Source organism: Argopecten irradians, chromosome 7, assembly GCF_041381155.1.
Source record: "Argopecten irradians isolate NY chromosome 7, Ai_NY, whole genome shotgun sequence".
Lineage (NCBI taxonomy): Eukaryota > Metazoa > Mollusca > Bivalvia > Pectinida > Pectinidae > Argopecten > Argopecten irradians.
In genome coordinates, this window is record NC_091140.1 from 23,462,117 (window position 1) to 23,475,888 (window position 13,772).

A 13,772-nucleotide genomic window follows, 5' to 3' on the forward strand; every position below is an offset into this window, starting at 1 on the left:
TATAGGGCTAGCTGCCCTTGCGGGTAGGTATGGATTGTGACGTCATGTATTTGCGAGCGTTTCGTCATACATTTAAGAGAAAACGAAAATGAATTTCGCTCACACAAGTATTGTGTAACAATTGATACCTCCTCGCAAGGGAAATAACCGTGTAATATGTAATATGGATTATTCGTTGGCAATTGTTTAGACTCTACATAAGTATAGTATTGTTGTTGTTACTTTGAAATCCTTTACTCTTGAATTATTCTTTATTTCACTTTTCAACGAGCGGGGGAAATTCTTGAAACATGATGAATTGTGATTTAAATACAAATTGAAATTACAGGACAGTTAAGCTTACTAAAACCCTATTTTTATGTTGGTTTTAGGAATAGCAATCCTCTTTCTTTTAAACTGCAAAATTTAAGAAAACGTTCTGATAAAAATAGTGTGAAATATTATCATATTCTTTGTATTACTGGTATTGTCAATTTCGTGAATATTCATATTATCAGTATATTTATTACTTATCTTACTTAGTTGGGAAAATATTGCTTTAGTTTGTTATGAGTATGGTCAAAACAGTAAAATTTCGGTAAAATCCCAATTTGCGTCAAGGCACTATCGTTGATTCTCAATAACTCAAAATCAAACCCACCACCATATCATTAGCATTACATTTGTATGAACTCCTGTTTCCAAAAATGTTATAAAAAACGTAAAACATCAGAAAAAAATGACCTTTCACCAGAGCAGATCTTTAACCGTTTTTATGATAGAAAAAGAAACAAACCAATTGATTTAATTTCCAATTATTTAATGATGTTACTCATTACTATTGAAACTGTTTTAATTTATAACTAAAAAACGAAGGTATCCAATATCAGTTATTGATTTCACTGTGAAAACGATCCATAGTGATATGCAGTCATCAGTGTCTCAAACTGATGAAAAGTTCTCCTCGGAGTGTCTGGAGTCTGTTTCATTACAAAGCATCTGTTTGATGTAAGGTCTCCACGCTTATCACATGAGTTGATGGCAGTTGTCTTTTCTTGTTCTATAGATCAATAATGATAAAATGAAATACAGTCAAATATTTCATGTTGGTAGCTTATTTTTATAAAAAATACACAAATTTAATTTACATTGTTAGACATATCTATATCCTATATATACACATGATTTAACTTGTTAATTTGACGTTCTACGCAAGAGAGCATGGCAAACGCCTCAGTTATTTAATTTTATGAATCAGTGTATTTTGTTGAAGATACAGTTATAACACTGAAAGAACTATTTCCAATTATGAATTATGTCGCGTATGAACAAAACGATGATTAAAGATGCGACACCGCGGACGAATGGCAATTTTTATCTATTAAAACAGGAGTCGATTGATTTGTATTTTTCTTCATTTACAAAAGTAGCTACATACTTTACACTGTTACAATCAGTGGAAAGTTTAAGCGTGTTGTTTTACTTCAATATAAATGTATTTGGGATATTTAATTGCATCCCGAAAATATCCATGGGACTTTGCCCTATATGGTAAAATGTAATGATTGCTCAGACATCAAAAGCAAAACAAATTGTTTTATAGTTTTTTTTTTGTCAATTAGATATATACATATACATATATATGTATACACTATTTAACTTCAATTATTGTCCAAATGGTAAATATCATGCGGTGTATCTTTAACAAAATTAGACAGTACATACTCTGGATGAAATCATAATCAGGCAGAATCGACTTTTATGTTAGCTTGACCCTGATCAGGACCTGAACCTTGTTTACTGCTTTTAACTTACCGCAATCACAGACAACATAATCAAATTGATGTTGTTGAAATGACCATCTATTAATGACGTTATTTTTATATCAAAATATTAGTTGTCAACCTCTCATACATACAAGTCTTGTGATTGCTTTTCATTTATATTCAGCATTATAAATGAGAAGCAGCAACGATGGTGTAAACAACTTGTTAAAGATGGCAAGAGTTAAACGGGCTCTTGGCATCTCCTCATTAAATTTATTTCAATAGTACATGGTGACAAAAGTTGTAGTTCTATCAAAATAGAACTTTATTTGGGTTTTGGCAGGAACTGTGTTCTAAAAAAACGGGAATGGATATAAAAACAGTCTTACTACTTCTAGCATGATCGGTCTTTAATTTGGCACAAGATCACTTAAAACATTTATAGTTATTTGTATTCTTATTTATCACGGACAAAGTTCTTGATTCAAAGCCCAAGTTGCGATGTAGTTATGAACTCATTATATTGTAACTTTCAATTATAACATTACATTGTACTATTAAGAAATGTAGTTTATAGGAAAATATCTTTATATTTGGTTAAGTTATAAAAAAAAAACACAATCGGTTAACTAACTCACCTTATTCCAGATTGAAGATGTAAAGTTCTTAGTTTGTTCTGATTGTTCAGTAGTTTAGATGATAAACCTTCAATTTTGTCATCAATTGTCGAGAAGGGGCAGTGATTTGTCCTCCCCATTATCAGCACCATATTGAAATGCCCATATAAACGGACTGGACTGAAATATAAAAAATATTCAAAATTTCAACATTAGAAAATATTAGAAATCATTAAAACATAGAAACTATGCTCTTAAATTCTTAAATCAATGGTCTATATTATATTTATCTATATATAATTTACTGGTTTTTATTTCTTATTCTCTTCTCCCGGTTTCACATTCGTTCATTTCTTACTATCTTCTTATACAATATTCCATTAATTACAATGGTTTACATATATATCGGCGAAAATATATTGTTTTCTTTCTCTATGTCTTTTAGAATTTATCATTAACTATTAATTTAATATAGCATTGATATATATTCTTATGTTGATATTGATGATAAAATTGTAAATAATGTTTAATTTTCTATATAGGATATTATTGATGTTAGGTGAATATGCCATGACACTTACCATAGTGGGGCCATTACTTCTTGTTATGCCAGCTGGCGAAAGTCATCAAAAGATGGAAAAGGTAAAAGGGGTAAAAGAAGAATGACCTCCACGCTGGTTACCCGGTAGTAAGTTACTATGATTTCCCAGTAGTAAATTACTATGGTTTCCCGGTAGTAAGTTACTATGGTTTCCCGGTGGTAAGTTACTATGGTTACCCGGTAGTACGTTACTACTGGGTAACCAGCTTGGAGGTATAAAAATCGAGCAGCAAATGTAGTAGTGATGGATGCCGTGCCTCTTGTGTCTTATATACATGTACTTGTAGGTTGACATCACGTGTTTGTCATGTGATACTATTGATATTGATACATCACGTGTTTGTCATGTGATACTATTGCCATTTTTTTTAAATTTTATTGACAGATGCAATCACAAGGAAATTGGTTATAACAGTAAGCTACATGTGGTATCTTATTAGACTTATCTAAATAGGACTGACTATCTAATCACGCATGTGTTCTGTACAAGGCTACAACGGTCACAATAAGAGGGGGGGGGGGGAAGCGAAAGTGGGTTGATCACATAATGAATAACGGCTATTCTGCAAGGAATGTACATTTATTATGTTTTTAAACCTGAACAATCAATTTGGTTGAATAACATTTGTTATATTTCTGATAGAACAGTGGACAAGAAACCTCTAATTTGAGCTTGTATGGTCCTTACTGAAAATATTACCGCTTTTAAAGGAATTTAACTAAGGTATTTTTAAATAGTTACATGATCAATCAACTGTGTTTAGGGGTATAAAGCATTTTATTGACAATATTTATTAAACGCAGATTTATATAAATAAATGATTAAAATCTAGGTCAATCAATTATTGCAGAATAGGAAATCGAAAAAAGTGCAATATCCGTCATCGCATGAATGGCATTTTATTTGATAGACCCGAAGTGTATTTGATTTACAAGTTTGCCAGCTAATCCAGATAATAAGTTAATATGTTTTAAAATAACATATTTTCAAGCAATGTAATGCCTATAATGTTAAGTTCAGTATTATTATTTTGTATCGATCTACAGTGTAAGATATATTGCAATTTCGGATATTATATTCGGGTTTAATTATTCCGGATTATTTCAGTAGTTGGTTTAATCCATTAGTCAATGCAGCTTAACTTCCATTTTATCTAGATCATTGTACATAAGGACGGTGTTAACCATAGTCAATGTAAATTAAGCTACCGTTCACCCGTGTAACTTTATTTTGATGATAGGCTTGTTATTTTTGCATATGATGTGCCTTCATGGTATGTCATGGATAATCAAGGATAAACTTAAAGGGATTGATTTCTGCTCCTCAGTCCAATTTAATTGGAGGACAGTTATTGGCATAAAGTTTCTGATCAGCTTTAGCACATTTCTATGATAAATAGACACATACTCCCAATAATCACTCTGAATTAATATTATAAGACTCTGTCATATGTGGATAAGAAAGATAGGGATATTCTACCCAAGGGTCACAAAATGTTGTAAAACGTTTTGTGATCCGGAGGGTAGGATATTCCTATCCTTAACATCCACATATGAAAGAGTATATTTCTTTCATACCTCGATGTTTATTGCAATTTTATTACTATGATTTTCCAACATTTTGAAATCAATTCGAAAGAGAATAGAACTACAAATCAATTCTTCATACATAAAAATTGCGTGATATTTTCAACTTAATTCTCATTATTTGTATCTATTAAAGTAAACTCGGTCTAGTTTATGAAAAAATATTAAAATTGTAATTTTTTGAACGCTGTGACGTCACGAGGCTTTTTGCATGAGTGGCCATGCAATACAGCCCCAGGCGACATGAGTGTGTTGTTCTAGCCCAGTTGGTATTACCTGTGCAGGTATGAGAGAAAATATCATATATACTACTGGCACAATTTGCCTTAAACATATAACTATTCAACTTACTTCTATCACTAAATTGTGTTGTTTGTTGATTGTTTAATCAAGAAGGCTACCAAATTTCGCCATTTGCTCTTTAAATGATATAACAATAAACGAAATTAACTTTATTTCGCTATCTGGCATAAATAGAATAAAAACTTAAAACTAGCTAACTTTGTATTATAACACGGATTATATACGAACTTATCAAAATTCATTTCCGCGATAACCCCTCCCCTGTTATCAAATAGTACCTTCCGCTTCGTTGACAAAGGTCGCTGAAAGGTCATTGTTTGAATTTGGTCAATCATCAAATATGAGTAAGGAAACGGTTGAGGGACCATTGGCAAATCTATCCATCAATATCATAATATCCTCAAATACCTTTACTTTTGTATTCTCGGAATCAAAAGGTTACTTATATGTTAAAGTAAATCATACTTTTCATCTTTCAAACCTTGAGTTCTTACAACTTGCAATACTATTTTTATAGTTACCTTTAAACTTTTCTATATTTATCTCTCAACATTCAGTGGATACATGCAACTAAAAGTTGCAACACTATATAGACAGGGTTATTGCTGAGTTTAATGAATTCGTTCAAGGTTCTATTCAATCAACATGAAATTGTATATATAGTAATATTGTCTTTATCCCTACCTAGATCTGAGGGACTGACGGCATTGTTAAAACTTTACTTGTTTAAGATTTCCGAATTCACTTGTTTTCATTTGCCTTCATGATTGTCGATAACGGAGTAAGATAACAATTGAGTAAAGCGATAAGTATTCTTAGATCAAAGAAACAAAGCCAATAAGATTTTCGACAATTTAATACTGCAACTCATTGGCTGAAACATTTTATTGATGGAAATCCGTTTTGTCGTTGCGGAAAAGAAGAATACTAATTCGCTACACGTATCTTACACTGGTTAAAAGTCTCGCATAATGGTTGATGGATGCAAAGCATTTGGTAAATAATTCGATTAATGCTATGAAGTTGGAGCGCCTGCAGCTGTACTCCTCATTGTCGCCTACTGTTATAATGACAAGGAACCCGGGCGTATTACATGGAGCGCTTATTCATGTGTGTCATGTCTTGATCTAAAATATAAAGTAAAACAAATAGATTAGAATACAAAATGTTTCATTTCTGATTGAATGCAAACAGCATTACACGGTATAACTATCATAAAGTGACCATTTCACTCTAAGCATATTAGTTAGTTATTAGTTTAGCGTCTACCTGACTCCGCCTATCACTGGGTGTCTCACCGACTTAGGTCAGTGGACTATTGGCGTGACTCTAGACATTGACCAGGTATCCTATGTTATACGGGCTTTAAGCTACCATTTTGTTTATTATTGTTTTTCGTCCTTAAAAGATACTAGTAGTTTAAGTTCCTACTAAGTTTAGTAGGAAGTAAATACTATATTAATATAGAGGATAAAACAAACAACACGAGAAAAATAATACTTTGCGTTTGTTATGTTTTTATTCGAATGGATTTGATTGTACTTAAGTGTAAATTTTCAACAGTTTTTAGACTTTAATCTACGTTAACACATGTAGCACATTGTCAACTTGCTGTAACTGTCAGTTTATACCACATACATGTTATTTTGTTTCTCTAAGGTGTACTCAGGTAAAAGTACGACTGAATTTCAGGGAAACCTAGTTTCACTTTCCTCTACTAGGATTTTCGAGAAATAGAATGATATATATCCTTGTTGACAAGCCAGGGCGTCTACGTACTTACAAAAGAATAGCTAATATGCTTACCTTGGTTCTATAAATATCTACTTCGGTCACATACTGTGAATCATATACAGGAGATTTGAGATATGAATTCACATGAAAATAAATGCATATTGAGGATGAAATCCTTTGCAATCATTAAACCAGTCATGGTCCAGAAGAGAGTCAGAAACAATTGTTAAGTGGACAGTAAATGTACTTTGTGTTTTGTAGAAAATACATTGTAGTCATTTATATTACCTTTACACTTCCATATCTTATCTACACATGTAAGTAGATGAAACAGTTAAATCAAAAGCTAATATGTGTATATGACGGAAATGGATATTCCTTCTTGATTCTTACCATAACGAGCACCCTGTCGTTTGAGTCGTCCATGTGAAAACCGTCGGAAGACGGGTAAAACACTCTTACTGTGCAAAATTCGATATCATATTGCTGCATTGTATAACAATTTTGAATGACATGCTACTTAAATACATGATTTATGTAAGTAACGTCCATCACGGGCACACATTTCGTCTATTTAAGTGGTATGACATAAACACAAGTTGCCATGTAGCAATATGAATTGAGCAAAGTAATGGTGCTGTAAGTGTCCGATCGTACTTATAGTATTCTTGAAATCACGTGACTAACATGCATCACTGATGCCGTGGTTATTCACAAATGATGCATGATATACAAGGAAGACACAATGTAAAGTGATATCATTATATCTAAGCTATTGCTCATTTGCATCACATTAGAGTTATATATGACAATATATGATATATTTGACGAGATATAAAAGAACTTTACATATATGTAAGATTGACGTGAGGTTTGTCAATCTTACACAAAGCAGTTTTCTAACTCTGGGGTAAAAGAGGGACTTTAAGACAGTAGTTTTTAAACTTATTGATGTTGGTACTTAGTAAAGTGTATATGATGGTCACGTACTGTCGTTAATCACTGTGTATGTGATGCAGATGATAACATTTCTTGTTTCACTCATATTTCTTAGAGATTGCTCGTTGTTATGTTGTTTGTTACACAGGAGTGGAAGTGAGGTAGGAGTAAAGACAATAATACTATCTATACAATTTCACGTTGATTTAATAGAACCTTGAACGAATTCATTATACATTGCAGAAATAGTTATGCCGCCCTGTCAAGTTACATCACACCTTGTTGTTGGTTTGGTTTAATAAGTTGGACTACCCAGAGAAAAACCAGAGATCAATACCTGGCAACCAGGGGTCTCCACCTGTTTTTTGTACAAATATTAAACACATTATGCATTTCGAGCTCAAAGAATAAATTGCTATTTTCTTTATTCGTATTATTTTATATAATAATAATATTTTTATTATTTCATTATTTTATTAGGAATACGCCGGTAAAGGGGTGGATGATACGTACAAGTCTAAGTAGAGGTTTAATAGTCACGTGATCGCATTCGTATTAAGGTATATAAGGCACGGCCGGTATAATCTTTCAAAGGTACTGCCCATCTACTCTCTTGACCACTGACACGTCTTACGACGTTTTCCGTTTCACCAGAAGCGCATCCTAGTAGGACAAACCAAAGTAAATCTCGTTTAAGGTAGGTCCATGGACACACATACAGGTTCCTGTCACAAACAATTTTATCCAGGTTATATAGGATAATAACGTAATACCACAGTTTATAAGTATGATTTTATAGTGCTTTTATCACTGATTTCTTATATAGCATTAGAGACAATTCTATGAGTCTGAAAGAAGACAAAATGTTTTTTACACGTGTGTAAATAATGCATTTTATGTTTTTGTGGTTTGTATATATTAAATTGATACTCGTTACCATAATTATTCTGATAAATTCCTTGCTAAGTATATGTTGCAAACAGTACAAAAATGTTTTTTTTCTTTCAGAGTTTCAGTCTATTGGACTGTCGAAGATCATTCTTAATGACAAGATACCCCAGAAAATATCATCGGGAGAACAAGCATTCGGTTTAAGTCTGTCAGACTGAACAACCTTACATAAACAAGGTAGGTAACTAAGTGACGTAATACCTAGATATATTGATTTCTGAGCTATCGATATAGGGTCTGTCTTATCACGTACACGGTATGAATCATTTTGTAGGACTGCAACAGGTGAAAAAAGTAAAAAAAGGAAATGATTTGCATGTAGTTCCCCATATCCCCATATATAAAGGGTTCAAATTATAAGACTATAAAAAGTTATGATATTTTTACATAAGAAAATAACATATACCGATAGCAAAAGTTAATTTATTCTTCGAATGTATTCACAGTAACCATTGTATTTTATTCTTGAATACGAAAGCGAAACTATAAGAATAATGGAATTATGACAAAAAGTGTGTTTTATACACAGTATCAATATTTTATTAATCGCCTATGTGAATGCATGGAAAGGTCACAGTTTATTTACAAACTCGCTTAAAAATATGTGTACCGATATATAGAGAAAAAAATCGTAACAATTGTTTTTGTTTTGTTGAAGCACCTAACAAATGGATGTGTTTAGAGGACATTCTAACTGTGTTCCCCAAACTATGACAGGCCAGGATATGAATAGGAGATTCAAGAAGACAAGCGGCATACCAAAGCCCTGATAATGTCTGATTCAGAAAAGACACTGAAAATGTAACACTTTCAGGATGGAATGTTTAAAATTGTTTTTGATTATAAACAACAACAGTAAATATATTTAACGTTATAAAGACTTGATTAACCAATTTCGTGTTGTTATTTTTATTTTTAAAGTCAGATAAACCACTTTGCATATTAATGACCCCTTGATCAGCAACATTAATGCGAATTCTCTACCACTACATAATTTGCCTGATTTCCCGTGACTTCGCTCATGTAACATGTGGCTGAAAACATATTGTGGCGTCATGACTTTAATTCAGTAAACATGGACGTGACGTCAGAATTCGAGGACGTCGTGACTGGGTTATTGCAACACATTTGACGTGAGATTATTCGAAATGTAGCTTGTTGTGGTTATGTGCTAAAACGCATCTTAAACTTGTGTGCATTTCATATGAGGCTTAATGAATCTCGTCTCGCCAATGCTCGCAAAAATAAAAACTTCTAAAACATGATTTATAAAATTCCATATGAAAGGAAGATCATATATATCTGAAACCTTACTGTAATTAATTCCCAACTCTAAGACCATGATTTGAATTCCTTAAGATGTCTCTTAATTTGACATTGTGATCTGCACTTTGATTCAGTTCCAAATGACCTAATACAGTTTCATACATTGAAACCAGCGTTCTAAACCGTACTGCTGAAATCAGATTTAAATATTTGTGTAATTTCCTTCATTTAATCCATTGATCTAAAATCATGTTTTTTTTTGTTTGCATACCTTTATGATTTCTACTCTTAAACCCCAGATCTGAAAACCTTAGAAAGTACAATTAAACACCTGATACATTACATCTGAACCTGTGATCTAAAATCCTTATGAATTTCCATTTCCATCTCCCTGATATGAAACTCTTCTTTAACACCCTGCATCTAAGCCTCTGGTCCTGATATAGTTACTCATTTGTATATATATACCACTGGCACTGCTTATGTAGTACAGGTACATGTATTTTGCAGCCAAGGCTAATGGTGCACAATTTTAATAGGGGCGATGGCAGTGAACCTTTTAAGGCATGCCAGTCATAACTAAAAAAAAAAAAAAAAAAAATCCCCCTTTTTGTCACCAGCAAAATTTTGCAGTCAGCTTGCTAGCTATCTATTAATTAGTGGTCATACAAATGGCGAATTATTGCTGATACTATGGTTTTCAGTTACCAAGTCAGATTGCGTGTAAATACATTATATTAGATAACTCACTGGTACTGTGTATGTGCCTCCTGTGTAACAGGCATTCCTTGCTTTATAATATATATATTAATGCATGATGACAAAAAACCACAGTTATATTAGATTTCTATTATTTCAGTTTATATTTGTGGTGGATTTTGGCTGGTTTGTCAGGTGCATAGTATGGATGATATTTTCTCTCCTAAAGTGTGCATTTTAAAAGATAACACAATGCCTAATCTTCCATGATTATAGCGATACAGTCGATATTACGGTTTATTACCTATCTCTCTTTTATACCTGTGAAATGTCATCACCCAAATTATACAGTATAGCCTTGGCTAATAGTGGGTATTCTATGGTGTGTTTACACGTCTTTATATTTTTAATATAAAGATTACTTGGTGTACGTAGTTCAATTAAGGCAGAAATTAGTGCATCTTGATTGAATTTACTTTCTCTAGGTATTTTAATTGTGTTTATTTATTAATGGCACATGTACACTGCATTTTTTTTTTTTTTTTTTTTTTTTTTTTTTTTTACAGTTATTTTTTCAAGATGTCATTAAATTTTTCAGCATCATTAGACAAATATGTCTTCACCGCCAGCTAAAAAGAGACGGAGGGTCCAAGTGGAAAAAACTCGGCAAGCAGCACCAGCAATTGCAAGTACCTCCTCCCAGCCACAGCCAGACATGCAGGCTATGGTCAACTCCTGTGTGACGGCGGCAATTCCAGCAATCACACAGACTGTGCTAGATGCACTACAGAGGGCTGAAGTGCCAAGTGCCCCTACCCCAGATGATCAGGAGGTGGAGTCTGAAACACAGACCGACAATTTAGCCAGCCAGGCTACAGCAGGATCAGCTGTCGCTTTCGACACTCTGACAGCAGGCCCCTCGTCATGTGAGTATGTGGAGGAGAGTTCCTCGAAACGGAACATTTCTAAGCCGATTGATCTTGGACTTGATCTTAAGATCAAAACAAAAATCGTATCGGATGAATTTGTGGACATGGGTGTGCTGTTGAACCCGGGGAAAGATAACAAGGAGCGCTACACCACAGAAATCAAAGATGGGTCCCTCTCCTTGGTGAAGCTACCAGCCGCTAAAAAAGGTCCATACTTTAAGCCAATGGTTAGCATGTTTCCATGTGTTTGGCGCAATTTATTCAAAGCGTCATCAGGACAGAGGTCACCAGTTGTTTGAGTATGCCCGTCGAATCCAGGCAATTGCTGAGGAGTCTGGAGATCATGCGGCTATGTCATATGATCGGTCTTTCCGTTTATGGAGAGAACGAGACCCTCATGACTGCCCATGGGACCAACTCAATGTGGCCCTCTACCATGAGGCTCTTTCAGAGGGCCTTGTGTATAAACTTAAATCTAAACCAGGGCAGCCATTTCAGTCCGGGGTCAACAAGAAAAAGCCCTTTCAAGGGACGGCCAACCGTAAGCGAGTGTACTGCCACAGCTACAATAACAACTCGGGAATGTGTAAACGAGGGCCATTGTGTACTTACCCCCACACATGTCAGTATTTTGGGGGACCCCATGATCGAACCAAGTGCACCTCTTCTCAACAACAGCCCAACACAAATGGCACCACACACAATGATCCCACAAAACAGTCCTTCACTAAGTCCTCCCATAACACAAACAAATCCAAGTAGTTTGGGTAAGAGTTACCAAATACAGACAGTGCCCACCCCAGTTAAAGCAGACAAACTTAACTCATTTTTGGCCGGTTATGCAGATAGAGATTTTTTAGTGCAAGGTTTTACACATGGTTTTCATATCCCATATACAGGGGAAAGAAAACAGCACATTTCTTCCAACTTACAATCCGTTAGCGATAAGGCAGATATTCTGAGAGCAAAAATAGAAAAGGAAGTTCTAGCAGGGAGAGTAGGTGGTCCTTTTAATAGCATCCCTCTGCCCAATTTACAGGTATCACCCTTAGGTCTGGTCCCCAAAAAAAGCACCCAATGAATATCGAGTCATTCATCATTTGTCATACCCACCAGGGGAATCGATTAACGACGGAATATCGCAGGAATATAGATCAGTTACCTACCAGACAGTAGATGATGCGGTTCGGTTTATCTTAGATTTTGGGCAGGGTACTCTAATGGCTAAAACGGACATAGAGCATGCTTATAAAATCGTTCCTATCCACCCTGATGATTATGAACTGTTGGGTTTTCAGGTAGATAATCTTTTCTATTATGACCGCACTCTACCGATGGGTTTGAGTTATTCATGCCAGCTTTTTGAGAAATTTAGTAGCTCTATTCATTGGATTTTGAATCATAAATTTAACATTGAGGGCTGTGTTCATATTTTGGATGACTTTCTGTTTTTGGGTAAATATAACACCAATCAATGTAAACGAGGACTGTTAACATTTTGCGAAATTACTAAAGCCTTAGGTGTCCCCTCTCAAGGAAGATAAGACAGTCTACCCGACAACAGTGTTGACATTCTTAGGGCTAGAGTTAGACTCGGAGGCTATGGAAATTAGATTACCACAAGATAAATTAGAAAAGCTTCGAACTGAGCTTCTGGCTATGTCTCGTCGAAAAAAAGCCACCCTTCAGCAACTTCAATCCCTTATAGGATTATTAAATTTTGCATGTTCTGTAGTCATCCCTGGGCGAACATTTCTACGGCGTATCATTGACCTTACCATTGGTCTGTCTAAACCTCAGCACTATAGACGGCTTACTCTGGAAGCGCGAGCAGATATCGCAGCTTGGTTGTTGTTTATTGTGAACTTCAATGGGCGAGCTCTCTTTCTTCCTACAAATTTTGTTACTTCTGAATCTTTAGAAATGTATACAGATGCTAGCAATATTGGTATGGGCGGATATCTGAGGAACAGTTGGTTCTGCCATGAGTTCTCTCCTGATTGGCTTACATACCCAATCACAGTGAGGGAATTCCTTCCGATTGTCGTTGCTATTAAACTATGGCACAATCAGCTTGAAAACCGGCGAATTCAGTTCTATTCTGATAATATGGCAGTTGTTCACATTATTAACAAACATACTTCAAAGTGTCCCACGCTTATGAAGCTTATGCGTAGATTTATGGTTAGTGTGCTCAAGTACAATATTTTCTTTCAAGCTGTCCATGTACCAGGTGCGAGTAACATAGCCGCTGATCATCTTTCTCGTTTACAGATGGACCAATTTCATCATCAGTTTCCGCACATCGACAAAGAGGCAACTCTGATCCCGCCACATCTACTGACTCTCTGAATCTAACAGCAAGTTTCCTGTTATCCAATGCATTATCCAAGTCCTCACT

The 13,772-nt window shown here is 34.6% G+C and overlaps 2 long non-coding RNA genes and 1 pseudogene across 2 annotated transcripts; 1 reads left to right on the forward strand and 2 right to left on the reverse strand.

Moving 5' to 3' along the window:
• Positions 1-782: 782 nt before the first annotated feature.
• LOC138327899 (uncharacterized) lies at positions 783-3,226 on the reverse strand. Its single transcript, XR_011209123.1, has 3 exons — positions 2,944-3,226; positions 2,384-2,542; positions 783-1,039 (listed from the first exon to the last, which is right to left on the reverse strand). It is a non-coding gene; the product is annotated as an uncharacterized lncRNA (long non-coding RNA).
• Positions 3,227-5,693: 2,467 nt separating this feature from the next.
• On the reverse strand, positions 5,694-7,387 carry LOC138327900 (uncharacterized). Its single transcript, XR_011209124.1, has 2 exons — positions 6,981-7,387; positions 5,694-5,980 (listed from the first exon to the last, which is right to left on the reverse strand). It is a non-coding gene; the product is annotated as an uncharacterized lncRNA (long non-coding RNA).
• A 645-nt stretch (positions 7,388-8,032) lies between these two features.
• LOC138327901 (uncharacterized) lies at positions 8,033-12,875 on the forward strand (annotated as a pseudogene).
• Positions 12,876-13,772: the final 897 nt, after the last annotated feature.